Source organism: Heterocephalus glaber, unplaced genomic scaffold, assembly GCF_053883595.1.
Source record: "Heterocephalus glaber isolate CG9 unplaced genomic scaffold, H.glaber_assembly_v1.0 deba00001600, whole genome shotgun sequence".
Lineage (NCBI taxonomy): Eukaryota > Metazoa > Chordata > Mammalia > Rodentia > Bathyergidae > Heterocephalus > Heterocephalus glaber.
The window spans coordinates 44,441,972-44,463,978 of record NW_028258372.1 but is presented as its reverse complement, the minus strand read 5'-3'; the positions used below and the strand labels follow the sequence as shown (position 1 = coordinate 44,463,978).

At 44.8% G+C, this 22,007-nt stretch overlaps 1 long non-coding RNA gene across 10 annotated transcripts in view; it reads left to right on the top strand.

Annotated features, from left to right (window-relative positions):
* Window positions 1–22,007, top strand: part of LOC101718406 (uncharacterized) — a 51,558-nt gene that overhangs the window by 11,921 nt on the left and 17,630 nt on the right. For 7 of the 10 annotated variants that reach the window (XR_015444274.1, XR_015444275.1, XR_015444271.1 and 4 more), the window contains one exon: window positions 504–17,854. This is a non-coding gene — a long non-coding RNA (uncharacterized LOC101718406). The remainder of the gene's footprint in view (window positions 1–503; window positions 17,855–22,007) is intronic. The other 3 variants (XR_015444280.1, XR_015444277.1, XR_015444273.1) reach the window with 3 other exon arrangements.

Genomic DNA, 22,007 nt, shown 5'->3' with positions numbered 1-22,007 from the left:
TGGATAAAAATGTTGCATGTCTCCTGAATTTGAACAGACTACTTCTATTTCATCTGGGAAATGACTTCCAATATTGTAATAAGCTATTGACTAAAACTTAACATAAAGTTATTTGTGATTGAAAACTTCAAAGCTTCTTTCTGCAAAGAATTATAGATCCAAAAATTCAGGGCTGAAAGGGACACGATCATCTGCTAGTGGGTCTCAACCAGGGCATTTGGAAATATGTGTGGCTGTTCTTTACTTTCACAGTGACAATGACTGACAGGCACAACTGCATTCTATGTCATGAAATTATGAATGCTAAGCATCCTACAGAGTTCGCCACAGCACAGAATTTCCTATCCAGGGTAGCAGCCATTCCCCTGTTTAAAAATTGAGGCAGGACTGTGAGGACCCCCCCCAGGCACGCCCACCAGCTTAGCAGCATGGGCGCCTGCAACAACACCCCCCACCCCGCCTCTGGCCTCCTGGCTGTGCAGCTACCTGGTTCCATCCTACAGAGGCACAGTGGACCTAAAGGCCATTGTTCTGAGCTGCAGAAGTGAACAACAGAAAGAGGACCTCTCTCAGGCTCCCTGATGAAAACTGAAGCCCACTGGAAGAGTGAAGAGAATCTCTGCAATAAGGCACACCAGACCATTCTACTTGGTAAGTTGGAGGGATCATCACCTCCCATCGGAACCTGGACTATCTCCAGGGGAAGGGCAGCTGGAACCTGCAGTAGAACCTTGCAGAGTTCAACCCTGCAGGAGGACAGGGAGCTCAGCTTGGGCCTTGCAGCCAGAAATTTGCCTGAATCTCACAGGTCTGTGGCTGGCTTACTGAGACTCATTGACTTACAATTGCACATTGCTGCCCACATTGTCTATTTTTACAGCAGAGACATACCCTGAAGGAGGCACTTCATTTTTGTCTTTTATTTGTTATTTTCAAAATTACCACTATTTCTCTTTTTTTGCTCTTATTTTTAATTATTTTCTTCTTTTTCTGCTTTTTAAAAACTTTTATCTTTCGCTTTTTCCTTTTTCTCTTTTGTTTCTCTCTCTCTGTCTCTCTCTCTCTGTCTCTCTCCCTTGCTCTCTTGCTGTCCCACATTGTTCTTCATCTCCCTTTGTGTTCCTGATCTGACCCTAATTTGTATTTTTTCTTTATTTTTCTTTTCTTCTCTTTCCTTCTCTCACCTGTGTCCTCTGGCCTCACTGCTAACCTTCCCCTATCCCTCTACCTACCTATTCCTCCCTCCCTAATTCCTTTTAACTCCCTATCCCTAAGGGTAAAGTTGTTATCTTGAAGAGTTTATTCACTATAAACATGTTGGGTTGGTCCTTGATATTGATTTAATTCATACAGTTAAAGGTGATAGATTAATAACTACCACAAATTCTCATTTTCTAAGAGGTACTTGATGCTATGGTGTTGCTGATTGTATCACTTGGGCTAAGGTGTTGTGATTGATCCAATCAATTGTCCTTTCTGGTAAAATGAAAATGAGACAGTCTCAGAGTCATTAGATACTCAAAACCTAAAGACCAGCTAAACCTGGAAGACACCTCTGAGAAGCAATCATTCCATAAGGGTTCTAAATACATCAACAAAGATACTTACAATAAGTAACTTTAAAGTATCAACCCAAGAACTAAACAAAGTACAGTACCAAAAAACAAAAATGAGAAGACATTTAAGCAAGCCATAAACTCAGACTTCCGCTCCACAAAAGTAAAATTCTGGCGGAAATGAGGTGGAAAAGTCTAATAATCAACCACCTGGACACCCTCAACTGATAGCACAGGAAGTAACAAAACGAATGAGGCTGTAGAAAAATTCAAAGCAGAAATAATCTCCCAGATAACTACAGAGATGGTGAGCTGAGTGAGAGACATGATTAGAGGCTCTAGAACAGAAACAGATAAAAAAATAGATGAGCTCAGAAACATGCTGGAAGCCATGAATGTCCAGCATAAGAAAGAAATGGAAACCATGATCACCCAACATAAGAAAGAAATGGAATCCATGAAACAAATTCAAACAGATCTTCAGGAGATTAAAAACTCCATTGAAAGCATCCAGAACAGATTAAGGGAATCTGAAGATAGACTATCAGATATAGAAGACAGGATTGTGGTTAAGGACCATGAAAATAAAGATTTCTTAAAAATAGTAAGGGACCATGAGAAATCAATCCAGCAGCTGCTAGATGATGCAAAGAAGAATAACATAAGACTGATAGGAGTCCATGAAAAAACAAGAGAAAGTACAATTGACATAAAAAATCTGTTCACAGAAGTAATAGTAGAAAACTTCCCAGACAGAGGTGGAGAATTGGACATACAGATAAGTGAGTCAAATAGAACTCCAACTAGCCATAATAAAAAAAATTACACCTAGACATATAATAGTCAAGATCCCAGAAACCCAATAGAAGAACAAAATCCTACAGGCAATTAGAGAAAAGAAACAAATCACCTACAAAGGAAAGCCCATCAGAATCATGGCAGATTTCTCAACACAAACCCTCAAATCAAGGAGAGCCTGGAGTCAAGTATTTCAAGCCCTAAAAGAAAATAACTTCCAACCTAGACTGTTGTATCCTGCAAAATTATCTTTCAAAATCGATGGGGAAATTAGATACTTCCATGACAAAGAACACCTGAGAAATTTCATGAACACCAAACCAGCACTCCAAACAATTCTAAGCAATATCCTAGAAAAAGACAATGAAGGTGACAACTTCAAGAGGCCCAATAGAACAATACAAAAAAATCAATGAATCAAAGAGTTGGTTTTTCGAAAGCATAAATAAAACTGATAAACCCTTACTCAACTGTATCAAAAAAAAGGAAGGAAAAGGCTCAAATCCATGTAATTAAGAATGAAAAAGGGGAACTCAAAACAGACCCAGCAGAAATCCAGAGCATGATCAATACCTACTTCGAGAACTTGTACTCTAATAAAATGGAAAACACAGAAGAAATGGACAGATTCCTAGATACATATGAATTGCCAAAGTTAAATGAAGAAGATACAGAAATTCTAAACACCCCAATTACAATGATGAAATTGAAAATGTAATAAAAAATTTACCAACAAAGAAAAGCTCAGGTCCTGATGGCTTCACTGCTGAATTCTACAAGACATTTAAAGAAGAACTATCGCCACGACTCTTTAAACTCATCAAGGAAATTGAAAGGGAAGCAAGCCTTCCAAATTCATTCCTGAAAGCAAGTATTACTTTGATTCCAAAACCAGGGAAAGACCCAACTCAAAAAGAGAACTACAGGCCAATCTCCCTAATGAACATAGATGCAAAAATCCTCAACAAGATACTGGCAAACAGAATACAGAGTGTCATCAAGAAGATCACACACCCTTACCAAGTCGGATTTATCCCAGGGATGCAAGGATGATTCCACATTCATAAATCAGTAAATGTAATACACTATATTAACAGATTCAAGGACAAAAACCACATGATCATCTCAATAGATGCAGAAAAGGCATTCAACAAAATCCAACACCCATTCATGATAAAACCCTACAGAAAATTGGAATCTCAACTTGATTAAAGCTATCTATGAAAAACCAACAGCCAACATTGTACTAGATGCTCAAAAACTGAAAACTTGGGGCCAGGGATTTAGCTCAGTGGTTTCGTCACCTGCTGTGCAAGCGCAAGGACCTGAGTTCAATCCCTGGTACCAAACAAAACAAAACAAAACAAAACAAAACAAAACTGAAAACTTTCATACTAAAATCAGGAACAAGATAAGGATGCCCCCAATCTCCACTCCTGTTTAATATAGTTCTGGAAACATTAACTCCAGCTATTAGAAAAGAGAAAGAAATAAAAGGAATAAAGATAGGAAAGGAAGAAGTTAAATTGTCATTATTAGCTGATGATATGATACTTTACATAGAAGACCCAAAATACTCTGCCAAAAGACTTCTAGACTTAATTGACAGATTCAGTAGAGTGGATGGATATAAGGTTAACACTCAAAAACAATAGCCTTCTTATACACAAATAGCAGACTCACTGAGAGAGAAATTAGGGAAACAATTCCTTTTACAATAGTATCCCCCAAAATGAAATATTTAGGACTCAATCTACCAAAGGGGGCAAAAGACCTCTACAGTGAAAACTACCGCACTCTGAAAAAGGAGATCAAGGATGATATAAGAAAATGGAAAGACATCCCTTGTTCCTGGGTAGGAAGACCCAATATAGTGAAAATGGCCATACTTCCAAAACTATTATATAGATTTAATGCAATGCTGATTGAAATTCCAACAATACACTTCACAGAACTAGAGAAACAATCCATAGATTCATTTGGAACAAGAAGAGACCTAGAATAGCAAAAGCAATTCTAGGCAACAGAGACATGGCAGGGGGTATTACAATCCTCAACTTGAAACTATACTACAAAGCTACTGTGATTAAAACCAGCATGGTACTGGCAAAGAAACAGACCCGAGGATCAGTGGAATAGATTAGAAGATGCAGACACAACTCCAGACATGCTCAGCCACCTCATCTTTGACAAAGGAGCCAACCACCCTCACTGGAGGAAAGATAACCTATTTAATAAATGGTGTCAGAAAAACTGGATCTCAACCTGCCAAAGACTGAAACTAGACCCATACCTATCACCATGCACTAGACTAAGATCAAAGTGGATTAAAGATCTAAATATTAAGACAGAAACACTAAACTTGCTGGAAGATAAGTTAGGTAGAACTCTTGAAGCCACTGGCATAGGAAAAGACTTCATGAACAAAACCTCAATAGCACAGGAACTAGCACAATGAATCAACAACTGGGATCTCAGCTTATTAAAAACTTCTGCACTGCAAGAGAAACCACCATCAGAGCTAAGAGACAACCTACAATGTGGGAAAAAATTTTCAGCATCTGTACCTCAGACAAAGGACTACTATCTAGAATATATAAAGAAGTGAAAAAATCAGACCCCCCCAAATTCAAAGACCCAATTCAAAAATGGGCATCTGAAATGAACAGACATTTCTCAGACAAAGAAGTAAAAGCAGAAAATAAATATATGAAAAAATGTTCAACATCACTGGTCATTCGAGAGATGCAGATGAAAACAACACTGAGATTCCACATCACCCCAGAAACAATTGCTGCTATTAAATCATCCAATAATAAGTGCTGGCGGGGGTGTGGGGAGAAAGGAACCCTTCTCCATTGTTGGTGGGAGTGCAGACTGGTGCAACCACTGTGGAAATCAGTATGGAGATATGGCAAAGAACTAGGGCTAGAGGTCCCATTTGACCCAGCTATTCCCCTACTGGGAATCTCCCCCAAAGAATTAAAAGAATCATACCACAGTGATATATGTGCACCCATGTTTATAGTGGCACAGTTTGTAATAGCTAAAGCTTGGAAACAGCCCAGGTGTCCATCAACTGGAAACTGGATAAAGAAGATGTATTTTTTTTTTAATTTTTATTTTCTTTTTATAAACTAGAGTACTGCTCAGCCATAAAGAATGAGAAAGTAGAGACATTTATAGCTTAATGGATGCATATTGAGGCCATCCTCTTAAGTGAAATAAATAGGACACACATGTGTAAATACCAAATAGTTTCTCTAGTGTGAGAAACTGAAAGTGTAATTAAGGATTAAAATGATTAAAATGAATAATTGATAATTTGAAATAAGAAGAAAAGGTTCAAAGAGGTAAGGGTGGCAGGAGGGGAAGGGGAGAGATCAGAGTTACAGGCTGGAATCTGGAAAGAGTCCATATATAGATTGTGTTTAAAACTACAGGAAGAGATGTAGGTAGATACTAGGCTGGAGCCATCAGTGGGTTGGGAAGGAAGAGTCACTGAGATCAAAGGAGAGAAGGGTGTGTTTCCAGAAGAAGCACATACAACTCTGTACAGTACACAGTGCTCGATAGTGTGATAAATGACTGTTGCTGTTTTAGGTACTTATCATAACATGCTGTGCTTTTCATCCTTTAGAGCATAATCCTACTTGTATAAAAGAGTTTACTGTAAAACAGTGTGCTGCTATGCCAGTGGTAGCCTCATGTGTCTCGTGTTTAACTGCGTATTTGGATAATATCAAGGGGCCATCATAGATGATTGACATATCCCTTCTCAGTTTGCACTTAGAAGTTGGCACTCTGTGTGGTACTTTGTGATACACACGGATGAAATTGCCTAATAACATATTTCTCAGATCCTATTTCCATCACGTGTCACATGACTGTATTGAAATTTAAATTTAAAAAATTTGGCCTATGTGCAGTCTACTAGTTAATTGGAATTTTTTTCCAGACCACTATTTGTTCAGTATTAGTTTTGAAAATCTTTCTAAAACAATCACATCCTTTGATAGCTTGTTAACACTTGGGATCTTTTTTTAAATTATATGGAAAAATGTTTAAGTACTTTTCAGTTTTGCTTTGGTTGAGTTCTATTATATTCGAATATTTTTATAGTTTTTTCCCTTGCATTGCTTTTCTTTGAACAGTTTTAATTTTTGTATATGTGTGTTTAGTGGATGATAATAAAGTCATACATTTTTATTAAAAAATAAAAATAAATAGAAATCGAGGCAGCTCATTACTTGAATTATGGAAATCCTGAGGCCTGATATTTCCAAGGTCAAGGAAATGGCAATGAGTAGGGCGATTCACAGGTTTCTCTTTGGTGTGACAGTTGCTTTTGTTCCCTTAAAGCTGATTCAACAGTAGTTCCACAGATGATGTGAGGAGACCTCCATTAAGTAAAGGAAGGGCCAATCAAAGCCTGGCATCAGTCTTGGTACCCTGATATCTATCTTTCCTTCTTATCTACTGGGGACCACAAATCATCTTCTCCCCACCCCCCAAAACATTTAAAAGTGCAAGCAGAACCCTGAAATTTACCAAGAATGGGTGGGTGAACTGCTTAAGAAAATTGAAATGCAAATGGATGAGCCAGAGAAGGTAGAAGCCCAGTGAAAGTTTAAGTTCAGATTCAATCAAGACTAGGGAAATCAAATAACGAAGTGTTGAGGGCGGTTGGGAGGTTTTAACATTTTGAATGAGCTCAGTCTTTCCGCCAATTGGTTGCATCCTCACGTATCAAAGACATTTACAGATGAAGTCTCAAACTCATTTTTGATAATCACAAAAAAGAACTTCCTGGAACACTGGAAATCAAAAAACAGTCTAATTTTTCAAAAGAGGGAAAGAGGAACTTGAGAAGCTGCCTGTGAGGGTGCATGGTTGCTGCTGCAGGAACTGACTTATCTCAGATAGATCACTGAAGTTCCCAAGCCCGGAAAGCCTTGTGTTAGGCAGTGTTGCAGTTAGTTGCTAAATGAGAACCTGGAAGGAGAGCTTGGGGAAAGTAATCCTCTGTTTTAACCAGGTCCTGTTCAATATATAAATCTATAATTTGAAAGAACATAGTAATATGATTTTCTAGTATTTTTGTGTGGGAGAGTCATATGGGATTATATTAAAAGTGATCTCTATAGACTGAAAGTTAGTCAAGAATATGGGATTGAACACCTAGAAATGGTAATACTGCAATGAAGTTAAAAATAAAATCAATCCCACAACCACAGAATGGAGGAGACCTGGTTTGCCAAAGCTAATACCAAGAGGAAAGGGCTTTTTATTGGACCATAACAGAAGGTGAAACTACAGTTTGTGGTTTCCACAAAAGTTAACGGAATCTAAGATACATCCAGAGAAGAAGGTAAGACGCAAGGGTGATGAGGGGCTTGGTGTGTCACATGAGAAGTGATTGAAAGAATAAAAGACTCGGTGTGGCTGGACGACAGAGGACACGACTGAAAGGTTTCCTTGTGAGGAAGAGACAGAGTTTACTTTGGAAAGACTGAAGGGAGCAGGATGAAGACTACCTGGCAGAAGTTATAAGGGAACAAATTTTAGCTGAGTACAAAGAAAAACTGACAATAGTCAAGAAAATTAAAATGGGTTTACACTGTACTCATGTTCATAACAGCATTACTCATACTAGCCAAAAATGAAAAGCCAGCCAAGGGGTCATCAATAGATGAAAGGGGAAACAAAGTGTAGGAGATACGTACAGTGAAAGAAGGGAAATTCTGATACATGTTGCCACATGGACGAACCTCAAAGATGTTACACATAATAAAGTAAGCCAGCCAAATTCCACTGCGGTTGGGTGGCGGAGTTGTCATATTCATAGAGACAGCAAATCAAGTCGGTGCCAGGGACCGGGGAGGGGATAAGAGGAGCTGCTGCTCAATGGGACGGGCTCAGTTTGGAAAGATCAAAAAATCCTGGGACGAATGGTGCAGCTGGCCGTACAGTGCTGAACCGTACGCCTAAAACTGGCTGAAAAGGTAAGCGGAACGTACATTTTTACCACAGTCAAAAACCAAACCAAGGCTCCATTGCACATAGAATGAACCCCGAAAATAGAAGCAGAAATGGGCTTCCGTGAGAGGTACTGAGTGTCCTGTAGCTGTGGGTGTCTATGCAGAAGCAGGGCAGTCTCTTGGTGGCTTGGAATTTCAGCCTGAGACGGGGTTGGTTCTAGTCGCTTCGGTAGTCCTGCAGCTCCACAGGAAAGCAGACTCACTCTGTGCCCCAGAGCGAGTCGGCTGCCTTCCTGCATGATTTTGACAAACACAAAATTATATTATATATGTCACACCTACAAAAGACCGTGTTTTCTGGCAAGCATGCATTTTTGTGCATTCTGCTTCATACACAGTAAGAATTGCTACCCTTTGTGTCCCTGTCCAGCTTCCGTACTGGGACCCTGCAGAATCCCAACACTGCCCATCCTGCCCTGTGCCTTCTCCCAGCCTCAACACCCTCGCCTCCCCATAATGACCATTTTCTAGACCTTTCTGATGACCCACTGCTTGCTTCATGAAAAATAGGCTTACTCCCAATTACATGCCCTAAGCAACATAATTTACTTTTTAAAGTTTTGAACAATATGTATATATATTTTTCCTTTATTCTTTATCTCACTGTGTTTATAAAATTCATGTTGACACATGCATACAACCGTAATTAATTCCTTTTCAGTAGATCAGAATGTGCCCTTGTGTGTGTCTATGCCACAACTTATTTATCACTTCTACTGTTGATGGACATTTGGGCTAGTTCCAGCTTTTAGTTTTAATTTGTTTGGTTTTTTTTTTGGTACCGGGGATCAAACTCAGGTCCTTGCACTTGGGCAGCAGGCGGGGAAACCACTGAGCTAAATCCCTGGGCCCAGCTTTTAGTTTTTATAGACACTGCTGCTAGAGACATTGATGCACCTGAATTCTGGCACTCATACACAGGAATTTCTCTAGGGAATGAACCTGAGATTGAAACTTCTGGATAGCAGGATGCACACCATCTCCAAATTTTCAAGATGATGCCAAACTGTTTTTCCAATGACTGTATCAACTTCAATTGTGTCAGCAGTGTCGGAGAGCTCTCATTGCTCTGCATATTGTCAGATTCAGCCTGCAGTTTCACTTAAGAATTAGAAGAGGTGGTGATGTGGACAATCTGACTTCAGTATCTCTCTTATCAGAAAGTGGGAGAACGCACTAGAGTTGCACCAAGACAAATGTAGGTTCCAAATCCATGTAGGTGTGAGCTGAGTGGCTTAATAGAGAAAAGCTTCCGATGACATCCTCAGCACAGGACGGGTACAGAGTGCCATGCACTCTTCCGTTGACTGCCTTTGTCCTTTGTCCCTCTGCCCCAGGGTTATTATGTGTGCTCACCAGATACTGACTACCTGTGTTATCAATGCAGTCATTTGGCAAAGGGCTCTACATTTCAGAGACAGAAATTTCAGAGCAAGACATCATTTACCAAATTATGCTACAATTTGGTGAGGCTTACTGAATGGACTCCAATGAATGTCTCTGGGAGAATGTCACGGTGTCATGCAGCTTTGTGTAACTTTGGGCCCTGGGGCTGACGAAAGAGTCCGGGTGGCCACTTTCCAGCTACACAAGCTGAAATACGTTGTTTGATCTCCCTGATATTAATCCTCATCTGTAAAATGGGTAGAGTTTCAGGACCTCCTGAGCATATGTTGTGAAGAAGGCTGATTATGAAGGGAAGAGATTCTGTAAAGTGCCTTGGTCATGCCCGTGGGAGCTGTGTCCCTGAAGAAATGCTTTCATCATGGCTTCCAGCACCCTCTGAGCCTGGATTTGCCTGGGGAGTCAGGGCAGGACTCGGCCTCTTTGGGTTTTTGTTCTTGCCCTCTCCCCATCCCCTCACATACAAACCCTTGGTGGGCTTTGGCAGCAAACATCTGGAATAAGCTCTGGTTTTACTCTCCATCAAACAAGAATTGGGAGCAAAAACGGGTTTTTTCAGAAGAGAAATTAATCTCCTAAACAGGGTGATTTTACCCTTTTCTTTAAATACTTCTAAACTCTTGAGGGAGAAGCACAGCATGCATTATCCTTCAGAATGAAGCATCGGCCAGCGCCGTGGAGTTTCATTGACTTTAAGACGGCCTTCTGAGCGATAGGCTTTTTTCCCCTCTTTCCCAGAGCACATTTAGCAGGGATATTTTTCTTTAAATGGCCCCATTTCATTTGCATTTTAAGCTTTCACTGCAGAGAGGAAGCCACAGTAAATGGTTCTAAGAAGGTGGTTGTGATTCCTCCAAACCCAGAGCTGCCTGCCTGAAGCTTCTGAAATTGAGTTTCAGCTTCCTTCTGAGTAGAAAGATATTACTTCATATTTGCGCACACAGTTCACTGCTCTGCTCTGGGTCTGATAGTCTCATTTAGCCGCGGGCACTCTCCAGCAATGATTCATTCTCCCCAATAAAATTAAATATCACCTTTCTCCCCCACCCTCTTTTTCTTTTTTTTAATAAGACATCTTCTTGTTTAGGCTGAAGTGAGACAAGGTGAGAAACTGTGAGTTCTCCAATTCCTTTTATTGCTCCTTCTTGACAGAGAACAGAAAAAAAGGCAAAAGAGGAAGAAAATCTATAGCTGGAAGTCGGAATGGGAAGCCATGGCAAGATGCCAGACCCCTTTGCGTTTGTTTAAGATTGAGTCTGAAGTACTGAGAGTGGAATGGGGTACCGTTCTGTAGAACAAGGGACTGACACACTGTGTTATCTCCATGTTAATTCTGGAGTTTGTACCACTGATCCCAATCGCCCCATTAGGGGCCAAGGTCTACAGCGAAGTCCACAGGGCCACAAGGTCTTGAAACCTCCCAAAACGCTCCAGGAGGAAGCTGTGTGGAGTCCAGGAGGGGAGGGCAGGGAGCTCGGTGTAAAAAGAGAGCAGCTGCACCAGAGAGACGGTGACACTTTGACTGACAGTGCTCCTGGACGAAGGAAGCTGAGTCTTTGTTGTCTGAGATCCGGTTTACAGTGTGCAGCCTTTCCTCTACTGATTGGCTCTGCCCTAGAGTTCTGGCTTCTCAGAGCCTGGAACACGATGCACTTGAAAATGGTCCCGGATGGGGTGGTCAGCGTCTTCTGGTTGCTCACCCAAGTCCCCTCTGCGCGTGCTCTGCTGGCAGAAGTATGTGGCTGAGCTTTTGGTGCGACAGGGATGGGAGTCCATGGGGCGAGGCAGGAGACGCGGCACCAGTTTCTTCGTGCTCCAGAATCTTGAGCCCAGCGCTTTGGAAATGTAGAAACGGATCAGCATGTTTTTGGCATCTTTCCTTTCTACTCCTCTTTCTTGGTTGCCAGGGCCTTGTGTGGCCCTAAAGCAACATAATTTGTTACTGGAGGGATGGTATAAAAAGGATAATGGATGTACAGTTTCCTCCTCCTACTGAGGCTCTGTGATCTGTGGACAGAGGGGAGGATGCAGCGTAGAGATTCAGTCTGGTTCGCTTCCCAGGCACTCACACGAGTGAAGAAACCCTGGAGGGGCAGTGGGGAGCTGGGGTCTCAGACGACGGGAGAGGGGCTCACTGTTTCTAGACCTTCATGGATTTTAAGAGCAGCCTTCCAAAGAATCCACATTTTTATATGAATTTTCCTGATTTTTAAATGGTACCTAGGAATCAATCCTAAAATAAAGAAGCCAAAATCACTGTGGTAACCAAATAAAACCTAGCAGTTGGGCTGACTCGGCCCACAGGCCCCTGATTTGTGATCTCCTCGGCTTCATCTCGCAATTCCTACCCGGTCCTTCCTCCTGCTGAGCCTGTCGGTGCTCACAGGACGCCCCGCAGCACCCAGACTTCCTCCTCCTGCCTCCTCCGACTCCTCACCTTCACACCCACTGCCCTGGACCCACATGTCCGTGGTCTGCCCTGGAGCCTGGCACCTCCCGAGTCCCATCCAGTCTCTCCTGCCACCCCCCATCTTTCTACTTCTTTTACTCAATGATGGACATAATTTCTATTTTGGAACTCAGGACTCAAGGCCCTTCATCTCTTGAGTCCTCTCCTGCTTCATTCTGCTTCAGCCTCTGTCTTGCTGAGTGCTGCTCCTTGGTGTTCTGTCACATGTGGCTGGCAAACTCAGCCCCAGAGCTGTTTACCTATTGGCTTTCCCTGCCAGGGTTGCTGTGTGTCACAGAGCAGCCTAGATCTGTAGATTAATTTCCTTATAGCTGCCTGGTTCCCAGGCTCTGCTGCCGTCCGCTGCTGCCCTGGACTGTGGGTTGGTGGGTTGTTAGTTCTTCTCCTGTTCTGTAGACTAGCTTGTTCATGCCTTCATCATTACTCTCTTCTCTGATACCTGACCTTGACAAGGTAAACATTTGATATTGCTTTTTTCTTCACAAAGTAGGAACCAAAGATGGGAACATCTCCTCTTAGCTCACTGCTAACAAAACCTACAAAGACCTCCAGGGCCGCTGGGCTTCCCTCCTCTTCAATATAGTGGATGAGGAACCTAAGCTGTCTGTGTTTATGCCTCCACTTACCCTCTGAAACTTTTCTTTCCCAGCTCCTCAGCAGCCTGGCTGGATCAATTTGCCCTCTCTCTTCCCTGCACATTCACTTTGTCCCTCTCTTTTGTCTCTCTATTTTGGTCTCTTCCTTGCTGCAGACAACCCAGTCAGTAGAGTGTTAAGGACAGAAGCCAGATATCTGTGGGTAGAATAGAGACTGAGAAGTAGCATAGATGGATGGATAGATAGATAGACAGATAGATGACAGATACATGGAAGTGGCTGACTGAAAGGCGCCATGGCACCAGAAAGGAATTGGATATTCAGCATGGAAGGCTTGAATATGTTAAAATGTTAATGATATGGCCAGTAACTCAATCAGAGATCCCTACACAGTAAGCCCAGCGAACACCCTGGACCTCAAAGCTCAAAGGAGTTCTGGGTTGCTGAGCACATCAATACTCTGGGGAGCGTGGGAGCAGCTCTGTCTCAAGGTCTCTTCCTGACCTTGCCCAGTGAGTCTTTTCAACTAGGTGACCCTGAGTTACTCCTTATGATACAGCTTTAATCATAAGCACAGAACTTTCAGTTTTCTGAGTCATTCTAGTGATTTTCTGAACCCGAGGGGACTAAAGGAATGCTGGAATTGCTGGTCAGTTGATCGAAAGCTCAGGTGGCCGAGACCCCTCAGCTCGAGGCTGGTGACTATGGTGAGGGATTCTCACCTGTGAGGTCTGCTGTAACTCTGGGTCGTGGGTCTCTAGGAGAGATCTGTTTACAGAGCAGAGAGGACTGAGAGTCAAGGTAGACTGAGGCAGGGCTGACTTTATTTAGAAATAGTGTCTCTAGGTTTCTAGGAGGGATAGCAGTAAGGAGATAAAGAAAGGTTGTTCCCTTTTATGCCGGTCATACCTTCCTTTAACAATTTTTGTGCTTTTGAGTTCTTGAGTCTGTCCCTCTAAAGTTCTAAAATATTGTATATTTCTAGGCTGAAAAATATGACTTTTTCTTTTGTCCCCTAGAAAAGGCAGAGAGCAGCCCTGGAGGACAATAATGACACCATTTATGCTGGGCTCCCTTGTAGTTAAAATCATGTCAGCCATTTTGACCCCTGATGGGATTTATGGTGGCTTAGATCTCAGTCGGAGAAATGAGTTTCGGGCAGCAGACGGGAGGGAAAAGGTCTCAGACTTGGAGCGTATTATGTTTTCAAGATGGGGAGAAAATTTACTTGAGCTTTTTTTCTTCTTTCAGCTGTGAAGTCTGACTGTGCATATTCCATTACCCCGTCTTCACTCGGATGTCACTGGGTGCCCTTGCAGGGCTGCGGGGTGATGACTCTGCTCTTAATAACTGTTATGGTTTAGATCTAAAACGTCCCCAAGTTCTCATGCGTGTGGAAAGTGACTGGATCATGGGGTGCCATGGCTGACTTGTTGTTAGGAGCTGAGGCCTGCTTAGAAGTGGGTCACTGGGCTGTGCCTGGCAGGGAGCACCTTCTTCCCTGTCTCCTCCCTTCTGTCTCTGTTTCCAGGCCACCATGATGTAAGCAGCTTTCTTCCACCTAGGCCCTTGCGCCGTGCTATTTCTGCCTTGGAGCAGCTGCTGGGGACAGAATCCTCTAAAAGCTGTGGGGCAAAAGAACCCTCTCCTCCTTTAAGTTGTGAGTGTTGGGTATTTTGTCCCAGCACTGAGAAAGTGACCAAGACAACCACACAAGCTCCCATGGTACACGGGTGTCCTGCTATGTGACTGCTCACATCACCACCCTGGCTCTTTACAGATCCTCGCTCTGTGCTGCCTTTCAAACTCTGAAAAACCAGAAATGTCTCCATTTTATAGAGGAGGAGACTTAAGCTTAAACGGGTTGGCTCACAGTTGAGTGTCACAGGAGCTGGGTTCGCTGACCTGCTGCAGAGTGCAGCCTACAGGTAGGCAGGCCCTGAGCGGGCCGCTGGAGGAAAATAAGGATTAGGAACCCCCATTCTTATCCCTCCAAGGAGCATACAGTTAAGCCAGAGGAACTGACCATTATCTTCTGGTCAAGGTGATGGTTTGCTGCAATGTAGATGGAATAAGGCTTTAATTAAACACACGGCCTATTGTTAAATATGAAGAGGTGGCCAGGAAGGGTCCCCAGGAGGATTTTAGGTTAGATAGTTTGCCTCTGCTGCTTGAGGCTTCTCATCTTGGTATCTTGGTGCCTAGTACATCTTTTCATTTGGTTTATTTTGCACATAGTGGGCATTTGATCGGCATTTCTAGAATAAGAGAGTTGATGCCTAAAAGTCCAAGTTTTGCATATTTGAATTTCAAGGCAGCCATTTCCTGTCTCCAGGCACAATGGGCCCTGAACTCTTGGAAAGCTGCTTCTTAAGGAAACTTTGCTTTGGAAGGATTTGGCTCCCTGAATCTATTACCTAGTGCTTGGCCCCCTTTTTACAAAATAGACAAAAAGCCTTCAAAGCCCAAACTGACTATTTGTTGGTGTCACTAAGTGATGCAATGTTTTTGATTTAACTTCCCCAAAAGACAGGAGTGAAGTAGGCGGGCTTGGGTGGAAAGGTGTGCGTGCTCAGAGACAACACACTCATTCTGTAAGAATCCGTAAGATCTGCCCTGGTTTCTGGTAAATGCTAGCACAGGCTGGGTGGCTCCAGGCGGTGGAAAAGCACTGAGCTGCTTCCTCTCTGCCGCTGGGGGGGCAGGGCAGGGTGGGGTGAGTGGAAGGAGCACAGCACCCACTCTCTTCACTCCGTTTCCTCACGTCTCAGCTGCCGGGAGAAATGTCTGGAAGCGTTTTGAAGTCTCGCCGGTTCCTACTGCATTGCGGCTCAAGACTCGGAGGGTAGACCCTGCTAAGCACCCTCCTTCCCACTGCCACCCCACCCCAAGGCTCCAGGGCAGAGCTCAGATGGGGGTGCTTAGCCACTGCCTTCGCCTGGTGCACCTGCAGGCCGGCCCTCGCTATGAGCACGCACGAGCATCAGGGGAACTTCACGAGGGAGGCACCTGGTGCCCACTTTAGGCAGTGACTCTGGGAAGTCAGGTGGTAACGGTCAGCTAGTAAATGTCCAAGCAGCATTACTACTGCAGTTGCCTGACTTCATATCCCAAACTCATTCTACTACCAGGAAGGTGATTTGCTGGGGCTGGGCTGGGGAGCAGGGCACAGCCTGGCCAGGACAGCGATCTTCCTGGATGGGCTAGTGAGGCAGGCGCTGAGGGTGCCCGGCCTGCAGAGGCTGTGGAGGGAGGAAGCCTGGAGCTGATGCCCTGGGAGGATTGCTGGACACCAGGCTTACTGGGGCCCTGGAGAGCTAGCAGAGGAGCCTGGAGCCTTGTCCCTGTGTGTGGAGTTGGGGAACCCTCAGAGTAAACAGGCACAGAAACCAACCGAAGCTGTCATTGTAACCCCATAAAAGCTTAAGGGACAGCTGAAGGATGGGGAGAGAGGAACAAAGAGGCTTCCGTGTAGCTGGCTCGTTTACCGCCAGCTACTTATTTATCGGGACCGTGTCTTCCATTTGTCAGGCTGTAACAATAGTCACTGTATGAGTAAGCAATTTTTAACGAGCTTGTTCCAAATGTGTATTCCGTTCTTGGGACTCTGCAGCAGCTTGGTAATTATTGCCTTCGGTGGAATAGCCAGGCTTTCATGTAAGCAATTTCACTTGGTTTGCCTTTTCCTCTTTGGGGCTTCCAATAAGGTGAAGGGGTAGAAAAATATAATAATACTAGATTTTTTTTTTTTAAAAGAGTGCTCATTCTATGCTAGACATTGTTCTAGCTGTTACACAGTCTTCTTTTAATTTTGTCCTAGTGTCACCTGGTATTAAGGTATTTTTACATCCTTCAGTTTACAGATGAAGAAACTGTGGCTCAGATAAGTTTCGTGAAGTGTCCCAAGTTAGCAGATAGTAAGTGGGAGAGATAAGATCTGGACCCAGGCCTGACAGCAGGCTGTGCTGTGACGCCCTGCTGCAGATGGGCTGGGAGGGCCCAGGCTCACTCGCAAGGCTGCGAGGTCATTTGCCACGTGGGCCCGTGCCAGAGATGCTGGAATAAGTGCTGGTGGCTCAGTAATTGTAGACAATTTTCTGGTCTTTGGCTTTCATGGAAGGACATAGGACAGTTGGAGAACTCCCTAAACTTGTTGCTGCCCATAACACTCCCTTCTGCCTTGGCAAATGACAGTTCCGTCCGTCTCACAGCTCAAAAATATTGCACATGGTGAGCTGGCCTCATCGTTGTGACACGCACTGTTAGTCTGCTACTCGAATACCCACTGCCTTCCCCTCGGCACTGAGCTGCTGTGCGTCCCTGTGTTCAGACCCTCGCTTCCCCACCATCCGGCACCCTGCTGCAGGTGGCCAGGGCTGTGGCACCCGTCACTCGCCCGGGCTGCTGAGCCACGAGGGACGCAGGATGTCTGAGAGCACGCCGGGTCGCTTCTGGGTTCTGCTCAGCCACCTGCTTGCCCTGTGACTTTGGGCTGGTCACTTAACCTCTTGGAGCCTCTGTTTCCTCAGTAGTAAAATGGGAGGAAGGAGAAAAACGTCTTCCTGATGAGGACTAAATAGAAGGATGCACGGAAAAAGATCGGCTCAGTACACTGTAGCTATTGTTAGCATTCTCTCAGCTCCTATCTACACCCTCAGGTAAGTACTGGGGACCACTATTAAACTGCTCCAGCCAGTCAAGTGTGCCAGTAGTCAGGCTGGCTCTACGACCTTGTCTCTCCCTGATTGTCATCTCTGGTCTCTCTCCATAGGACAAACACTTAGCACAAGCAAAGTTTGCTTTGGAGAAAGCTCCTCCGCCTCCCACTCTTCCTATCCTCCAGTGTGCACATGCCTGGTGACCTCCCGCCAACCCTGGCCTCCCAGCCTGCTCGTGGAGCACCCCAGCACCCCGCCACCCTCACCTTGTGGTTAGACAGAGCCAGCAGGTCCCTTACAGAGACAAGGAAATTTGCTGTTTGACCCACCAGTGAGTATGTTTTCCTCTAATTAGTTGGAAAATCGAACTTGATCTATGGAGAAGCCGGATTTATAGCTTGTGTTGCTACTGTACTGCCCGGGCTTGGGTGGAATGGGGGATGAAATCACCCCGGTGGGGGCTTGGATGGACACCAGGCCGGCTTCTATGTCTGTGTTGCCTGTGAGTTTCAGGGCACGGTGAGCAAGCCTGCCGATAAAACAGCCCTTCACAGGCGGTAGAGATGCCCTGGGGACATGACTGGAGTTTTTCTTTGTTCTCCACCCCAGTATGGAGGTGTGCTGAGGCCCCTCTTCCAGCTAACTTCCAGAAAAGCTTCCTGTGCACTCTGGGTCCTCAGTTCGACGGTGACCACCACACCCTCCTCCCCCCAGAAAAGCTGTTTCCCTGCACCGCGCTTCTGACCTTTCCTTTCTGCGCCTCTTCTGCTGCTGACTTCTTTTGGTTTTACTTTGCTCCCCCATCCCTTCTGCTTCTGTCTGTTGCTGTTTCCTGCTATCTATTCACTCTGGCCTTCTGTCTTCTCTTCCTCCCACCTCTGCTCTGGCTCACATCTCATTCTCTGCCTAATTTGCCCCTCTTCTCTGGCTATCTTATTTTTGCCACTCCTTATGCCTTTTCTCCCTCTGATTCTGGTTCATAATATCTTGAAAGAGCATTTGATAGCGTTTGCCTGACCCTGCCTGACATCCGGGAGTGATTCTCCTCAGGCAGCTTTTGATGTGGTCTGTGTGTGATGGATGAAAGCTGCTCAATTTGCTCTTCAAAGCTCGGTTTATGGAGAGCTTGGATGCATCTCCTCTGATTTTGCTCTATTTCTCCCACTGTAAACAAGTCCAAATTGCAGGAGAGAACCAGGCCCCTTTCCATGTGCTCATCCTCCGGCCCCTAACACTCCCAAGGGAAGAGTCGCGTTGTACATATCCGTCTTTTAAAACCAGGCTCCTTCCTGGAGTCTTCGGAATTTTAATTTGCATGCGACCACTGTGAGCCTGAAAAAGGACATTTAGATCTGGACACTGGGTGAGAAAATGGAGGAAAATGCTAATACTGTTAATACCAGAATCAGATCACATGAGGTACCCTGGCTACTGAGAATCATTTTCAATGAGTTGCTTTCATTTTCAATTCCTGGCTCTGGCAAGAGCAGTGGTTCAAGTCCTTTCCAGCACTAATCACTCTGAATCCCCCAAATGCCCAAAGCCTGAGAAGATGAAGTGTATTTTTACCTGGCTCAATTTCCTGTAGAGCTGTTTCTATCTTTCAGCCTCAGAAGAGGATTTAGACACCTGCTGTAGATAGCCAACACATTTAGCTCAGAGGAGCAATGGACGAAGTCGTATGTCAGAGCTCATTGTAGTTCTTAGGTTCCCTGATGCTGAGAAGTTAGTACTTTAGGCATGATATACACATATTAACGGCAAGATTGTTGTCATGCTAGAATACCTGAGTTTAAATGAAGATTTGGACAAGTAAGTAGAATGATCTCTAGCACATAAAAATATTGTTATCATGTTTTGTTCCCCCAATAGCTTTACTGAGGGACAATTTACATATCATAAATTTCAGCCATTGCAAGATTACAGTTCAATGATTTTTAGTAAATTTATAGTTGTGCCACCCTCACTGCAATCTTTTATATCATTTTCAGTAGTTTCTTTTACCTCTTTCTCTATTTCTTTCTTCATAGTAAAACTGGATTTCTGTGCTAGATGGATTGTGAAAGTGACCATGGTCCTTCAATCCACTGCAACATGACTTTGTTGCTCCTTCTGTTGAGAGCCGGAATTGATCTCCTTAGCCCTTGAATTTGGACCTGGTTTTGTAACTTGCTTTGGCTGATGGAGTGTAGTCTAAGTGCCAGTTCTGAGCATCAATCTCGAACGGCTCTGCATGTTTCCACTCGCTTTTGGAGCTCCGCTCTCTCACCTAGGAGTGTAAGGTTGGGCTATCCTGTTGCAAAATGAAGACTGGCCGAAGAGCACCATGTTGGGAGTTGTGAGGAAAGCAGAATTGAAAAATACATAATATAACTCCTTAAAAGTCCACAAAATATTTACACAAACAGCTAAAATGCACGACAGTCTTTCCTGTTGTTATAATATTTGTGTTGAAGCAGTCTCTCTCCATTATGCAAGTAATAATATTTTCCATTTCTCGACATGTTCCAAAATGTGATCGTGGGATAGGGTTTGTTGGAAACGCCCCTTGGCCACACTGACCCAAACTGAATTTTATCGGTATATCTAAGTACTGTGTTTGAATTACAGGAAATAGTCTATGTGGTAGCTTGTGAATGTTTCCTGTAGCTAAGGAAACAGAAAAGTGGAAGTAAACTCAGAGCCAGGATGGGGAGGAAAATGGAAAGAGAGGGAGAGGTGGGTGGGAAAGTCTTACATTCTAAAGTGACCTGGAGCGTTCATCCCAAGGATGCCTGCAGAGCAGGGCGCTGCCTTAGCAGGTGATTTCTGCTCACTTCCAGAATATTCTAGAGGTTTGGGAGGCTGGGCTTTGGCTGGGAGGAGAGGCGGAAAGAGGTATCCAGGAGACAGGGCTTCTGGCACCAGAAGTCTGGCTGCTGATCTCCAACAGATTCTCTGAATTCGTGCGTCTTCTCCAGGAAGCAATCTGACAGCACAGAAGAAAGCACTTGGGTTGGGAGCCAGGGTCCTGAATTCTAGTCCTGACAGTGTGGAGTACTTTCCCTTCCTGAGGCTTGAGCCAGGTGATTTCTAAGGTGTCTTCTCATTCAAACCAACTGTAACTTCACGTCTAATTCACTCACCAAGTTGGAGGAGGAAACTGAAATCGGAACGCAACAAAACAGATGAAAAGAGCACCTGACATGTGTAGGCCTTGGAACGATGGAGCTGTCTGGAAAACCAAAACAGTGTCCTTGGGGTCACCCAGCCTGGTCCTCATTTCATGGCACCTTCTCCCTTCTCCACAGAGTGTACAGAGTCCGCTGGGGCTGTCCCCAAGGGCTGCAGAGCGCCTGGATGCTCTGGACCTGTGAGGAGCCCTGGCTGGGCTGCTGAAAGCAGCTTCCACGTCCTCCTAAGGCAGGGGTGTCCGAGGCTTTTCTTCAAACATTCCTGGAGGTCTGGCGGAAGGCACAGGGTTGAGAAAGAGAAAACACCTAGGATGCTCTTCCAGCTACCTTCTTGGAGGCAGGGATGAAATCAGCATTCCCAGTACGGAGTGGGGTCTCGTTTAGGGTGACAAGTGTCAACTGTGTCAGGGACGTTTCTGAGACCCCTCTGGGGGAGAAGCAGCTGTTTTCACCTCCTAAGGGACTAGGAGAGGCTGGGAGGGAAATACCTGGCTTGTGCAGGCTGAGTCACCAGGAAGGGACCTCTCTCCCCTGTTCCTGACTGCAAGCTTTCAAGTCAGGCCCTTGGCAGGCAGCAGCTCACCAGGGAGCCAACATGAAACAGACAGATGCCCCTCTCTGAGGTCATTCCACTTCCAACTGGGGCTGCTGCCAGCGGGAGGCTTCTGTTCGCCTGAAGGCAGGGCCACTGCTCTACCAGAGTCCAGGGACCATGTGAAATCCAACTACATCACAGAGAAGAAAACAGAGGCTGGGCATACTTGTCATCCCACTGCTTGCAGGCTGAGGCAGGAGGATCACTGTGCAAGGCCAGCCTGGGCTACATCCCAGGTTGAAGGCCAGCCTGAAATACATAGTGAGACGCTGGGTCAAACAAAACAAGGCAAACAAAAGGTAAATGGAGTGCAACCAGCCTTACTCAGGGTTATCTTCCATAGCACCGGCCTCTGGCCTGTCATTCCCTCTGGCATCCACACTTCCGACCACAAAGCAGCCTTTCCTCCGGCTCACAGTCTGTGGGTCAGAGGTCTGATCAGGGCATGGTAGGGACAGCTCCACACCTGCAGCCTTGGTCCAGAAGACCTGAAATTGGGGGGATTCGAGCTTGTGGGGGGCTGGGGTCATCAGGGGCCAGTCCATCCGCAATCCAACCTTCCAAGAGTGAGGTGTCCAGGACACTCAGACCCTGCTGCTGCTTTTCCTCCCTGAAGTGGAAGGACAAACCACCAGAAGCTCTCTGGGTAAATCTGATCTTACCTGAAATGACCTCACTTAAAATCAATTAAAATGGGTCCAGTCTTGTGGGTCAAT